The sequence below is a fragment of the Cnephaeus nilssonii genome, assembly GCF_951640355.1.
Source record: "Cnephaeus nilssonii genome assembly, chromosome: 6".
Classification (NCBI taxonomy): Eukaryota; Metazoa; Chordata; class Mammalia; order Chiroptera; family Vespertilionidae; genus Cnephaeus; species Cnephaeus nilssonii.
Genome location: NC_137077.1, coordinates 92,428,316 through 92,442,079, shown reverse-complemented (window position 1 = coordinate 92,442,079; position 13,764 = coordinate 92,428,316). Strand labels below are relative to the sequence as shown.

At 43.6% G+C, this 13,764-nt stretch overlaps 1 protein-coding gene and 1 pseudogene across 4 annotated transcripts in view; one reads left to right on the top strand and one right to left on the bottom strand.

The window, feature by feature from the left end:
* CACNA1C (calcium voltage-gated channel subunit alpha1 C) overlaps positions 1-13,764 on the bottom strand; it is a 590,813-nt gene that overhangs the window by 565,694 nt on the left and 11,355 nt on the right. The gene's annotated exons all lie outside the window — the stretch shown is intronic.
* On the top strand, positions 490-8,180 carry LOC307101997 (L-lactate dehydrogenase A chain-like; annotated as a pseudogene). The gene is made up of 3 exons: positions 490-552; positions 7,000-7,246; positions 7,552-8,180. The product of its transcript is annotated as an L-lactate dehydrogenase A chain-like (transcript).

Sequence of the window (13,764 nt, the reverse complement as noted above, 5' to 3'; positions counted from 1 at the left end):
CTACCTCATGAATTGGAGGTGAGGATTAAATGAGATAGTAATGTAACATACTTAGCAAAGTACCCACTGGAAGCAATAAGTGAGGGCAGAGAGAGTCTGCTTGCACCCATTGAGCACAAACACTCTAGGAGGAAGGGCCTGACATACAATAGCTTATTATTCTTCAGAAAGGCTCCTTACCATGCCTTGCTATCATCAAAGTGCCTGATTGTAGAAACAAATCCAAATGGAGGTCTGTGCTAGGAAGGGCTGGGGTGAGAAGATGTTGGCTGTCAAGACACTAAACTGTTTATAACCGAAGGAATGCATTAGATACTCATGCTCAGAGAGCTGATTTATGTTAACTAAATGGCCCCACATCCCTTGGATGTCTCCACTTGAGCACTCTCTACAGCCAGGCCATTTAAATGCACACGGATCTGGGTCTCCACTTGGGTGTTGGCAGGTTGAAAGGCACTTCCAAAGCCAACAAGCTCTAGAAAGCCAAATATGGCCAAGACCACTCTAGGTGAACCTCAGGGAGCCCCACCCCCCAGCGAGTGCCAGGAGATGGTGAGGGGTGACTCAGACAGTATCATCTGACAACTTCAGGGTACGAATGACTATGGGCTATTTTCATTTCCAAACAAAATTTTCCATCCTATAAACCCCAAAGTATTTTATCCAAGTGGTGGGGTCTAATTTATCAACCTGCTGCTGAAAAGGCAACCTCTTAAGCAGAGCAAAGATGCTATTTTGAGTCACTTGCCAAAATAGTCTCCTGCCCCTGAGAGAGGATATCAACAATAATAAAATTTCCTGGAGACCCCAGAGGAATCACAGAAAGTTCATGGTAAAAAGGAGGAAGGCCAGGGATCAGGGCCAATCCTTCACCTGCTCATGACAACCTTTGGCAAGTCAAATCATCTTGAGCATCAGTTTCCCCATCCATGCACTAAAAACAAATCTCTCACAGGGATCAAGTGAGAATAACATGAAATAATAAGAGTGAAATGTATTTTTAAATATTTAGAAAGACAGTGTGATGAAACTATAAAATACTATCTAGTGACTCCTTCAGGAAAGTTAGACCAGAAATTTAGAAGCTCTTGGATTTAACTCAACTTTAAAAATATGTCTATGATGTACCAACCTAGCTGAATAAAAAGTGAAAAACAGAATTTATAAGAGAGTTACGTTTTTTCTTTTATGTTTCTACATTATACCAAATACACATATGACTTTTTCCCCACTAAATTAGCTGTTTATTTACATACTGATTGAATCAGCTGGTTGAATAAAGGACAACCTAAGCATCTGTCCATCTCTACAAGAAATGGCCATCCGGCCAGCATGGCTCAGTGGTTGAGCGTCAACCTATGAACCAGGAGGTCGTGGTTTGATTCCCAGTCAGGGCACATGCCTGAGTTGTGGACTCGACCCCAGTGTGGGGCATGCAGGAGGCAGCCAATCAATGATTCTCTCTCATCATTGATGTCTCTATCTCTCTCTCCCTCTCCCTTCCTCTCTGAAATCAATAAAAAAATAAAAATAAATGGTCAAAGTAGTAGGTGTGCTTTACATTCCTTACCTCCATCCTAGTCAATGGAAGACATCACTAACCAACCACTGCACTCTTTCCCCTGAGCTTAAGCAATAGTTCAGAATCCTTCCAACACGAAACACTCCACAATCAGTCCTGAATCAGCACAGGACCTGAAACTTATTGGTCATCTTAGATGTGTGGACCCTGAGGAAAAAGGTATCTATCAAGAAGGATTCCGGGTGGTTAACTGGGCTCAAATTTAAAAACAGAGTCCAGCAACCATTTCTAAACATGGGGCTCTAACACAAACCACACTTCAGGGAGAAGCCAGCACTGAACTACCTGCCTCCCACACAGAACTAACTGCCTGCCACTGCTCTGTGTTCCTGCCATCTGAGCGAGCCTAACAAAGGAGTTCCTGAAATTATATTCCAACCAATAGCACTGAGGTGTTCCCTGTCAAATCAGAGCTGCCTAGCTATATTTCCCATCAGCATCTTCATCAACCAGAGAGGCTCCATTCTGACCATCAGGACAGTACCTTTTGGACCAATCAAACTGCAAGGATTTGGACTCCTCATTTCGTAATTACCAACCAATCAAGGTCCAAGCGTGGGGGCTTCTGTCTATATAAGTCAGCTCACCTCTGGCTTAGGGAGCACACTTTCCTTTTCTACTAAAGATTGAAGATTGCACTTCCCTGGCTGGGCTAGAGCAGGGCTATCTCACAACAGTGCTTTTTCACAGCCATGCTGCTTCATAATTGAGCTGTAACACAACTGAGCTGTTCATAGCTGTGCTGTTCTCATGGTAGTGCTGTATCATAATTGTGCTACTAATAAAGTTTCCTTCTTCGCCACACACCAAATTGGGGATTCCTGTTGGCACTGAATTGGTGCCAATGACCATCAGTTAACAGATGTATCTTTGCCTGATTTAATTTGAAACCACAAGCTTAGGAAAATCATCCATAGAATGTTTTTAGTCTTACTAATTCCTCCTAAACTTACTTGTTGATGACTGGAATTCCTGGGGAAAAGACCAAGTCTTTCATTTCACAATTAGACAAAAGCCTGAAAATGCAAATACTTCAGAGAAGAAATAAAATTAATTTATATAAAAATGTAAATAGTTGATTCTAGCCTCCCTTTGAGCAGGGTCCAGGTGACCCTACTCCTCCTGGAGAAACCATTGTCCTCCCACCCACTCAATGAAGTTGGTTGGCCTCCAGGGACATAGCGCCCACCCAAGTTATGTCCATGACTGCCAGGATGAGCAGGGACTGTGCTGTGCTGCATAGCTCTGTCAGGGGTCTGAGCCTTTAATCTGTGGGTGTGCCTTCCCAGAGGGAAGGAAAGGTAAAAGCAAAAAGCCTTGGACCCTTAGGATGATGTGAGAAAGCTCCACTGCAATGGGAAGGGTACAGAAAGGGGAGATGGCAATCAGAGATAAACTTCAGTGGCACAGAGATAGCAACTCAAACCCACAACATCATCTGTCACACACAGTTTGTCTCCCTTATTCCAAAAGCTGTTCAACTCCTAGCCTAGGGTTGTTGTTTTTTTTTTATAAAAATTTAGTCCTTGATGGGATCAGGGTATCAGATCCATAAAAAAATAAACAAGACTTCCAGACCCCGGAGGATTCATTCATTTCTCAAGTGTGGTTATAACAATGTACCAGGTTACCACCACTGAGAAATTCAAATGGAGCTCAGCCAGTGGCTCCAATGTAAGCTCCAGGAGAGCAGATGCCGGGCCATTTCACTCATCAATGCATCTAGGAGTGTGTCTGTCTGGTACCTACTACCTGATACATAGTTGTCAAGAATTGGTTGTTTGTTCATGCCCTCTGCCAAGGAGCGATTACAGTGCCAAACTCACAGTAAGCACTCACTTAACATTGACTGATTGATTGATGATTGATAGTCTGTCCTGTCTTTGATTCCCTAAGTGAAGGAAGGAGAATGAGTCACCCTGATGTACCTGGTGTAACCTAATACACATAATTTACCTAACAGATACCTAATGTACCAAATATAGTTTTAATGAATATCTAATATATACTTCTAAGTCCAATGATATCAAAAAGAATAATGGACTAATATCCTGAAAGTTTAAAATACTCTAAATGAGTAAGCCCTGAAAGACAGACTGGAAACCATTAGGTGTCATAAATCAGAGGTGATAGTTAAAGGAGGTAAACTATTGGACGTCATCATGTCATGTCAGTTTGTGAGCATTTCCCCTTATAAATATAGTTTTACTAAATGACCAGTTCAAAGGAAAATGGTTTAACAAACCAGACAGAGGTATATTTATAATAATCCCATCCTTGTAAATGTATCAATACTTTCACAGCATGTTTACACCCAGGACCTTATGTGTTCTGACAACATCCTTGTGATGGAAATAGGAGTATTACTAGTAGTCTATACAGCACAGATGCAAATGTCCAACTCTGGCAACATGGCAGGCCGGGCTTAGGCCACCAAAAAATAGGGAATTCGTTCTTTTTATGATGCAAACAAATGCTGAACAATATGAGCTGAGCCCCAGGAAGGAAGAGAGAACTTAAAGCTGAGTAATAAGTTGGGGAACTAACAGTGGGGATGGCTCTGGAGGATGTGAGGTTGAGAGGCCCACGGGTCAGGGGTGGGGTTCTAACCCCTAAACAAAACAGGAGACAGAGCTAGAGGACCCCACAAAACCAAAGGGTTGACTGAGACCCTGGCATAAACCTGAGAACCTGGAACTATTGATCCTCAGTAAAAAAGGGGTCTAAAACCCCTACCCACATGCCCAAAGAAGAGCTAAGAAAATGTGGATCACAACATGCTGATTGGGACTTTTCTTATCTCAGAATTCCAGCTGAAGCCCCAACCCTGAGAGCAATAAGTGAGAAGTATCCCTCAAACAACAGAGGCACTGGATGCCAGGAATAGCAGGCAGCCAAACTGGTCCTTGATCCCTCCCTCCAGCACCCCACCCAGCCTACATAAGAAGAGGACTAGAAACACAGGCATCCTGGGGGTAGTAAGGGGTGGGCTGAGGCGTGTGCTTCCCCCAACCCCCTCCCAAATCAAGTGAAGCGGGCACCAAGGGGGGCATCTCTGGACACTGTGGTAGGATAAAGAGAAACCAGCCTCTCATTGCCCCCCTAACCCCTGCCCAATGCCCACCCTGGAGTACCAGAGCAGAGCACTATTCTTGGGAAAGCACTGACCATGCTATTTAGAATCCGGAGGACGCACACAAACCGAGGTTGGTGCCTGCTTCCTGCCTGGAAAATTCTCCAGATTTGGATCAGCTGTGCTGACAGGACAAGGAAAAAGGGCAACAATGGAAGACAGCCTGCAACTCCAACTTTTAACTAAATACAGCAGCCTCTACTGGGCTGAGCTGATGATATGCGAGGTCTCTGGATTCAAGCTACTATGAAAGTATTCCACCCAAGAGGGCTGCCCCAGCAGAAAGAGGCTATGCAATTCACAAGAAGTCTTGCAGAGACCACATCATGGAACTATGAGATATAAAGGACCCCAAGGGGGCCTTAAAAGAGCCCACAAAGATGCCCCAAGAAAGAGCCAGTGTTGGGATGGCTACCATAGTAGAGAATGACGGCCAGCCAATGTCAGGCAAAGCAGCACCAAGGAGAAAGACTTTAGCCCTGTTTCCATTAAGCTTCTCTCCTCTTTCCTAATCCTAGAAGACCAGAAGTAGGGAAGGAGTGGAAGAACTAGAAGAAAGAAAAAAGTAAGTCATGACCCGCTACCCCCAGATAAATCTGAAAGCCATGGGTAAGACTTGAAGTAGCCTATGGACCTCTAATATTTGTAAAATGAGTCTTAATTATTGAAATGAGACTTTTCTAATAACTGAATGTGAGTGGAAAGCTAATATAAGCCTGAGATTATGTGAACAAGAAAAAGAAAAGGAAAATCCAACAGAGCAGGTCTGAAGGCTGCAATAGTAGAAAAATAAAAATGTTCCCTGTTTGTATGAGTCAGCCCAACTATATACACGTTCCACTTGTCTCTGTCTGAGATTCTGGGTGTGAAAATTCTTTCTCATGAAATATTAAAGCACGGCTATAACTATGGACACTCCAAGTCAAGAAGCTAATATTAAAAATTGTTTATAGACCAGTGAAGCCACTAAAATTGCCCACTGGGGGCAAATGCAACACCTCTAAAATTCAGGATGCTTAGAACCTAGTTGGACAACAATTTCATAAAGAAGATGGGCTCACACGCAAAAATTTTATGTCACAGAAGGAAGTGATCCACCATTAGTGAAACTCACCAGAAACAAGAAACAGAATAACAATTCCTCAAGGGCTGAAACAGATAAAACTATCTAAAGTAGACTATAAGTATTATAAATATATACACATATATATTTAAAATGATTAACAATCTAAAATATGGAATAGAAACCATAAAGGGAAAAAAATACACTATTAAAAAACAAATTTTAAAAAGAACAAAATATAACTTTGAGAAATAAAATAGTCATTGAAAATAAAAGCATTTGAAGTTCAAATAGCAGATTAGATACAAATGAAGAAAAAATGCTGAATAGGACAATAGAGCTGAAGATATTACCCAGAATGTAGCAAAGAAAGATAATGAAATACAGGCTAAGAAAAGGCATTTAAGAAAAAGGGTAAAATGAGAAAGACCAGTACATAGTTTAATAACAGAGTTTGAGAAGAATAAAATAGAAAGACTGATGGAGAGGCAATATTTTTAAATGACTAAGAATTTTCCAGAACTGGTGAACAATATGAATCCTTAGATTGAAGTATCCCACCAAGTCTCAAGCAAGATTTTTTTAAAATCTATATATTAACAAGACTGTAAAATGGCATAATGCAAACATCAAAAAGAATATCTTTTTAAAAATCAGAATATTGATTTGGACTTACAGAAGGTTTCTCATCAGCAACAGTAGAGTTCAGAAGATAATGGAATATCTTCAAATTACTGAAGGAAGAATTTTTCTAACAGAATAATGTATCTGACTATGCCATCACTGAAGGGGGGAGGAGGGGAGAAACAATTTCAAACAAAGACTGAGGACATTTACCACAAAAGACAATTGCTAAAGAAATACCAAATATGTGCTACAGCAGTGATCGGCAAACTGCGGCTCACGAGCCACATGCGGCTCTTTGGCCCTTTGAGTGTGGCTCTTCCACAAAATACCACGTGCGGGCGCGCACATACAGTGCGAATGAAACTTCGTGGCCCATGCGCAGAAGTCGGTTTTCAGCTCCCAAAAGAAATTTCAATCGTTGTACTGTTGATATTTGGCTCTGTTGACTAATGAGTTTGCCGACCACTGTGCTACTGTATAGGAGGGGCAGGGGACAGAAAGAGGGCACCAGAGCAGTTACCACCAGGTCGGAATCCAACACTATGTGCCACCAATGCCCACCTGCCATGCACTCCAATTTCTTTTGTTTCTAAGTCCAGTGCGGCAACTCTCAAGGAGCAGCTGACTGTGAGTCTTCTTATAGAAGAACGAAGCCCCCAGAATAAGATTATAGTCGTTGGGCTGGTGCTGTTGGATGCCTGAGCCATCAGTATCTTAATGAAGGACGTGGCGGATAAACTTGCTCTTGTTGATGTCATGGAAGACAAACTGAAGGGAGAGATGATGGGTCTCCAGCATCTTTTCCTTAGAACTCCAAAAACGATCTCTGGCAGAGACTGCAGTGAGACTGCAAACTCCAAGCTGGTTATTACCACAGCTGGGGCACATCAACATGAGGGAGAATGCCGTCTTAATTTGGTCCAGCATAACGTGAACATCTTTATTATGGGGGGAGGAGAGTGTGTTATTATCATGATTTATTATAGGAAAAGGATATAGATTCAAATCAGCTAAGGGAAGAAACTTGTGAAGGGTCTAGCTGTCCTTTACCTGTGTAGCCAGGACAGGATGAATATCTTTAACTTCATCATTCCTAATGTTGTGAAATATACCCCAACTGCAATTTGCTTGTTGTTTCCAATCCAGTGGGTATCTTGACCTATGTGGCTTGGAAGATAAGTGGCTTTCTCAAAAACCATTTTTATTGGAAGTGGTTGCAATCTGGATTCAGCCTGGTTCCATTACCTAATGGGGGAGAGGCTGGGAGTTCACCCATTAAGCTGTCATGGGTGTGTCCTTGGGGAGCATGGAGATTCTAGTGTCCCTGTGTGGAGTGGAGTGAATGTTGCTGGTGTCTCCCCAAAGGATCTGCACCCTGATTTAGGCAGCAATGCAGAAAGGAACAGCGGAAAGAAGTTCACAAACAGGTGGTTGAAAGTGCCTATGAGGTGATCAAACTGAAAGGCTACACACCCTGGGCCACTGGCCCCTCTGTGGCAGATTTGGCAGGAAGTATGATGAAGAATCTCAGGCGGGTGCATCCAATTTCCACCATGATTAAGGGTCTCCATGGAATAAACAAAGACGTCCTCCTTAGTGCTCCTTCCTCTGGGGACAGAGTGGAACCTCTGAGGTTGTGAAGTCGACACTGACACCTGAGGAAGAGCCCGTTTGAAGAAGAGAGCAGATAACTTTGGGGGATCCAGAAAGAGCTACAGTTTTCAAGTCTTCTAATGACCTACAACCTCACTGTCGAGGCTACAGCAGGATTTTAATTGGAGATTGTGCATATTGTCCCTTTTATCTGATCTGTGACTAAAAACATCAGTTTCCGAAAGGTAGAAATAGTAATGGTTCATAAAACCCTGCATCTGTGTCCTGATGCTGGACCATCCTTATCTTGTGTGAAATAGTTCCACCTCCTCAACGGCGCCACTGCCAATGCTGCATACACTACATTGTCCTTCAAACTAGTGTGTGTCCACTGGGTCATATAACTTGTGGTTCCTTTACCAAACATGCCTAGTCCAACTTTTTTCCTCCAATTAATCACATCCTGGGATCCAATGTATAAATTTAATATTGCATGTCATATGCATAACTGTTTTAAAGGATCTGATTTTGTGTACTGTCTGTATCACACTCGTGTACATTGCCATGTAATGTAAAGAAGAAAAGCCCACATGTAAACAAATAAATAATGCAGCCAATTATTCAAGTATCATACCAACTAGAATACCAAGTAAACCTTTAAAAAGCAGAAGGAAGGAAAAGAATGAAAGATGCAATAAAGCTTCCTCACGAAGATTTCCTTGGGAGCAGGTGTGTCTCCTTAGTCACATGTACTACCTATAAGATAAAGCACCCCAATTCAAGAGCCCCTCTCAATCGTCCCACACACAGGCCAACCCCGTGCCTCTGAAACCCAAAGCCCTTTCTCTCTGGGACTGTTGGTGAAGTCATGCCGCAGGGTTGTTTTACACGCTTCCTGCCCCACTCCCAAGGCATCTGTCTCAGAGAAAACTTAGCTCAGAAATACCCTTTAAGCATTTGAACCGCTACTACAATTTACCCATGTAGCTGACAATACATAAAGGACCAGACACACAAAGTCTTCTCCTGCTGTATTTCAATCAATCCCTTTGCAATGTTCAAGTAATAGTCATTTATAAATGGGGTTGGAAGAATAAACAGATTCTTAATTGGGGGACTGAGAGCAGCAGATCCCCAGACATGCTGACGTTAAAAGTCCAACAAAATGCCAAAGCAAAAGGTAGAAGTCATTCTAGGCACAGGTCTCCTTGTGCCCAGATATGCCTGCTCCTGTGACACAAGCTATCTTTCAGGGTTTCAAGTAAGTCGCACTGCTCCCCCTCCTCTCTGCTGCTTCCCTCTCTCACACACACATGCACTGGCCCACAGTGTTAGAGGAATCTTTCCCTAAGAGCCTTGGGTTTTGAATTTACGTTCATTTCCTTCTGAGCCTGAAAAACACAAGCTAGATGGCATTTACTGCCATTTTATCCTCTCTCTGTCAAACAGACCATGACCTAAATGTAACCATGTAGGAGGCACTGACCTGTGCCTGTCCATGGGCCAAGTTGCCTGATGTGACCACACACTGTGATACCTGTGGATGTCCTGAAGAAGAGTCATGTCCATTTCTCAGGGATACCAGGCCCATTCCATTGCTTCACCAAACCCAACAACATTTTTCTTCCAGTCATTTTCTTCTTTGGGATTTTCTTTTCTCCTTTTTCATTCTATCAAAGTCAAATGCTGAAGAAATGCCTAAGACCAGTTGTCTGGAGAGTGAGAACAGGTGGCACTGAGAAAACCTGTCCATGTGGACCAAGCTCATTCCACAACTGATACACTTGGAGGGAAACAGTGCATTCTGAACAAGTCTCACTGCAATAAGAAAAAGAGAAAAACCCCACAGCTTTCTGCCCAGGTCCCGCAAGAGATAGAGCTGGAGTCAGTGCTGCCCTTGAGTTTCACCAGAATAAGGCCAGACGCTGCAGGTAGGTTTTCCAGATGAGGCTAGACAGGGTGAAATGGTGGCCACAGGGTTGGCTATGATGATCCCCAGAGACTGCCACAACACACTGTTCCTGGGCAGGCAACTGGTACTACTTTCCTACCACCCTACATCAACTCTCCTAACGCTTCCAACATCTCACCACCCAGGCTTACCATCTTCTTCCTGTTCTCACGCTCCCCCCAAAAAGTCCACCCACCCCTTTGTACATCCATTCAGATCTCAAGGGGCCAACCACTATTCTGATGAATAATCTGTAAACAGGGGCAGGCTAGAGCAGTCAGACTTCCAACTCCTACTAAAATTCTGAGTCCTGGGACCTTCATTCCCACCAGCCACCCCAAGTCTCCATATCAACTCTAGCTTCACTTGTCTCCTTATAGAACTAGCGCTCTTTGCCCCCTTGACCTAGTTTGTACCTATGTCACTTTGCCAAACTCAATTCTGGGGAGCCATTCTCTATGAATGCTGACCATTGCTGGCCCCTAACTCATGCCTTCTGACCTCAGCTGGGTTCCCTCTCAGACTTAGGAACCATTAGTGATTTCTTTGGGGTGACTCTTGCATTTTTCTACTGACTGTTACTTCTTCCTGTCTTTTCAAACTCAAACTCCACTCCAAGCTGCCCTCCTCTCTCTCAGGATCCAGCTCTCCCTGTCTGAGGCCACAAATATCTCTTTTTAAAGCTTTACCTGCCAAATACCATTCTATATTTTCTCATCCTCTGCTACCTCATGTCTGTTTCTGAAGATAGAATTCCACCTCCCTGGCTGTCCGTGACCTCACTACCTACTGCCTTCTTCTAGATCTGCCTATCAATATCCTCCTCCAATTTGCCTTTTCCAATCTTTCCTGTGCCAACAAATCCATTCCCTCTTTTTTCATTCACAGTCAAAACTCTCGAAAGAATGGTCCACATGAGCCCTGCCCCTTTTCATGCCTACCACACCTGAGCACTGTGCAGTCTGCCTGCACATCATTCTGACCCACTTTCAGAGTCTACTGATTATACCCAAATCATCCAATGTAGTGGGGTTTTCTCACTTCCCACCTTCCCTATCCACTACTCTATTCAACACTGATAGCAGTGGCCTCGCCCTGCCCTCTGGCCCCGCAGCAGCAAGGCTCTCCTCCCACTTTCCTGACCACTCCTGCTCTATCTCCTCTATCTTATCCCCTTCCTGACACTTAAGGGCTCTGTCTTCAGCTTCTTCACCATTTCCTTTCATCCATTTCCACAGCTTCAAATATCACCTTTAAAAAAAAAACACTCTAATTCTGCATGTATACTTGGTATCTTCTATTTGTCCTCCAAATCCACCCTCTCCCCTTCCCATCTAGATAACAGCAAAGGACTCTCTTGCTTTTGTTGAGAAAAATCCCTTCTTCCCTCTCTTGCCTGGACTATGGCAAAAGCCTTAGAACCGTCCCTCTACCTTTGGTCTTAGCACCCCCACCTCATCCTCTGCCCTGCTGCCTGACCAGTCTCTGATCACACCAGTCCCTCACTCACTTTAAATGGCCCTCCACTGCCTGCCAAATGAGATGCAAACTCCTCAGCCCAATACGAAGCCTCTCTACGTTATCCCTTTCCTGCCATTCCAACCTTCTCTCCCATTTCTCCCGCACTTATAACCTGTGCTCCAATGAAACTCACTACTCCTTTAAAATCCAATGCATATGCCTATCAACACATTATTGACTATACTTCTTCATGTTGGGAATATCCACCCTTCCTCGCTGCCTTATTTCTGTCCATCCTTTCAAGGTTCAGCTATGTTACCACCTTCATATATGCTTTCTCCATTTATTCCATGTGACTACACCACCCTCCCTTAAACCTGTGAGCCTCTCTTCTTTACCTCCTGTAACATCAGCATGTTCTAACTTTTATTACAGTGTGGGAATCTAGGTGTCTGTGTATGTGAGTGTATATCTTACCTCCTATTAGATTATACACTTCCTAAAGGAAGGGACAATTGAGATGTTGCAACCTTGAATCCAGGTCTCCTGGAATCCAGAGATCCTGTGAGCAAACTGCCTTACTTAGAGCAGATGCTCAATAACTTTCTGTGGATGACTAACCACCCCAATTCTGGGAGGGGAACAAACAATTTAGAATTATTTCACCACAACTGGCATGAGATACCCCATTTTCAGAGACATTTCACAGTCAATTTATCCTGGGAAAAGACTTCTTATCCCCTGGTCTTTCAGTCAGCTAGGCAGAGGTCAAAATTTTTGCCTTTCAAATAACTGAAAAACAGAGCCACAAGATCCTATCCACTGTAGTCCAAATATGAAACCTGAGTCACTGCAATCCCATAGGATGTGGAGTCAGACCCCAGAATGTCTTGGGCAGCCAGACATGGCGACAGAGGCTTTGACCTTAGAGAAACACTAGGCAACGTTTCAGCTCCAGACAGTGGCCAACACACCCCTGTGAGCAGGACCAGGGAGGAGGTGTGAAGGCAGAGCCGACAAAGGCGGAATTTACCAATAGCTGGATTAAATTAAGTGTATTGGCCTTCAAAGTGCCTTACCTGCATTTCTTTCTTAGCATACTGAACTGTATTAATCTAAGAAAGAACACACACACACACACACACACACACACACACACACACACACACGCCCCAGGTGAATTCACCCATCAGGGAGCTGGGTATGGGTGAAAAGATGCACAGGCTCATACAGGTTCAGTATTTATGAGGCTTTGAAATCTGTACGTAAGTCAGGACACGGCGCCCTAACAGATGATAGAGTCAGGCTACAAAAAGAAGTTGAACCAGAGTCAAGAGATGGGGGTTCTAGCCTATTCTGTCACCCAAAGGCTGTTCATCTTTAACGCAGTGCCTTTAAGGAATAAATGGAATAGCATATGTGAGACAATCAAGAATAAACATACAATAAATTTCAACATACAATATTCACTAAAAAAAAAAAAAAAATCTGACTAGTTTTTGGGTTTTTTTCCCCCTTCCCTAACCAGGCAAGTTGTTCGAATTCTTTAAGTCTGGGTTTCTTCATCTGAACAAATGAGAATAATAAAACTTGTCCCACTATTTTAACAGATTTTTTTTAAGAATGGATGAAATAGTAGACATGAAAACGCTTTAAAAGGTATCTGGAACAGTCAAAATATAAGGTGATGTTATTACTTTTAGGCAAAACAATTACTACAAAAAAAATAGCCACCCCAAGATTGGAAAGGGGCTTTGTGAGTCACAAACGGGGCCAACACAAACCCCACCAAGGGTTACGATTCCGCCTGCTCAGCCACGCTTCTCTCGTCCTCTCCTCCCTCTTTTCCTGATTCTCTCCATTGGCTGCTTTTCTTTCTACATGTTTTCCCTCCCTTTAAAGTCTGAGGAGCAGACAAGGGCCCTGGGCTCCCCCTCAAAGCAGCTCCAAACCTGGGAGACAGGGACCCCTCACCAACCAGGCCATGCAGTCCTCCACCAGCACAGACACACAGCAGCCACTGAGGGGAACTGAACCCAACTACGTGGCAGGGAGCAAGCCTCTGCCAGGGTCTTGACGAATGCCGGACTGGACATCTCTGTCCACAGGCATGGGTGCTCCTGGACTAGTCAGACAGGCAGATGGAGAGACAGAAACAAGACAGACTAAATAGCTTTGTCCTGTCAAACACCCATTTCCGGCCACGTTACAAAGCCCAGTTGGCACAGAGGTGAACACTGAACTGGATCTAGAGAACTTCATTATTTTTGGAACGGAGGCAGCATCAGTCACTCCTGAACAAAAGGCAGCTGTTAAATTGTTAAACACCTAATTAAAGTCAAACATCCGATAGA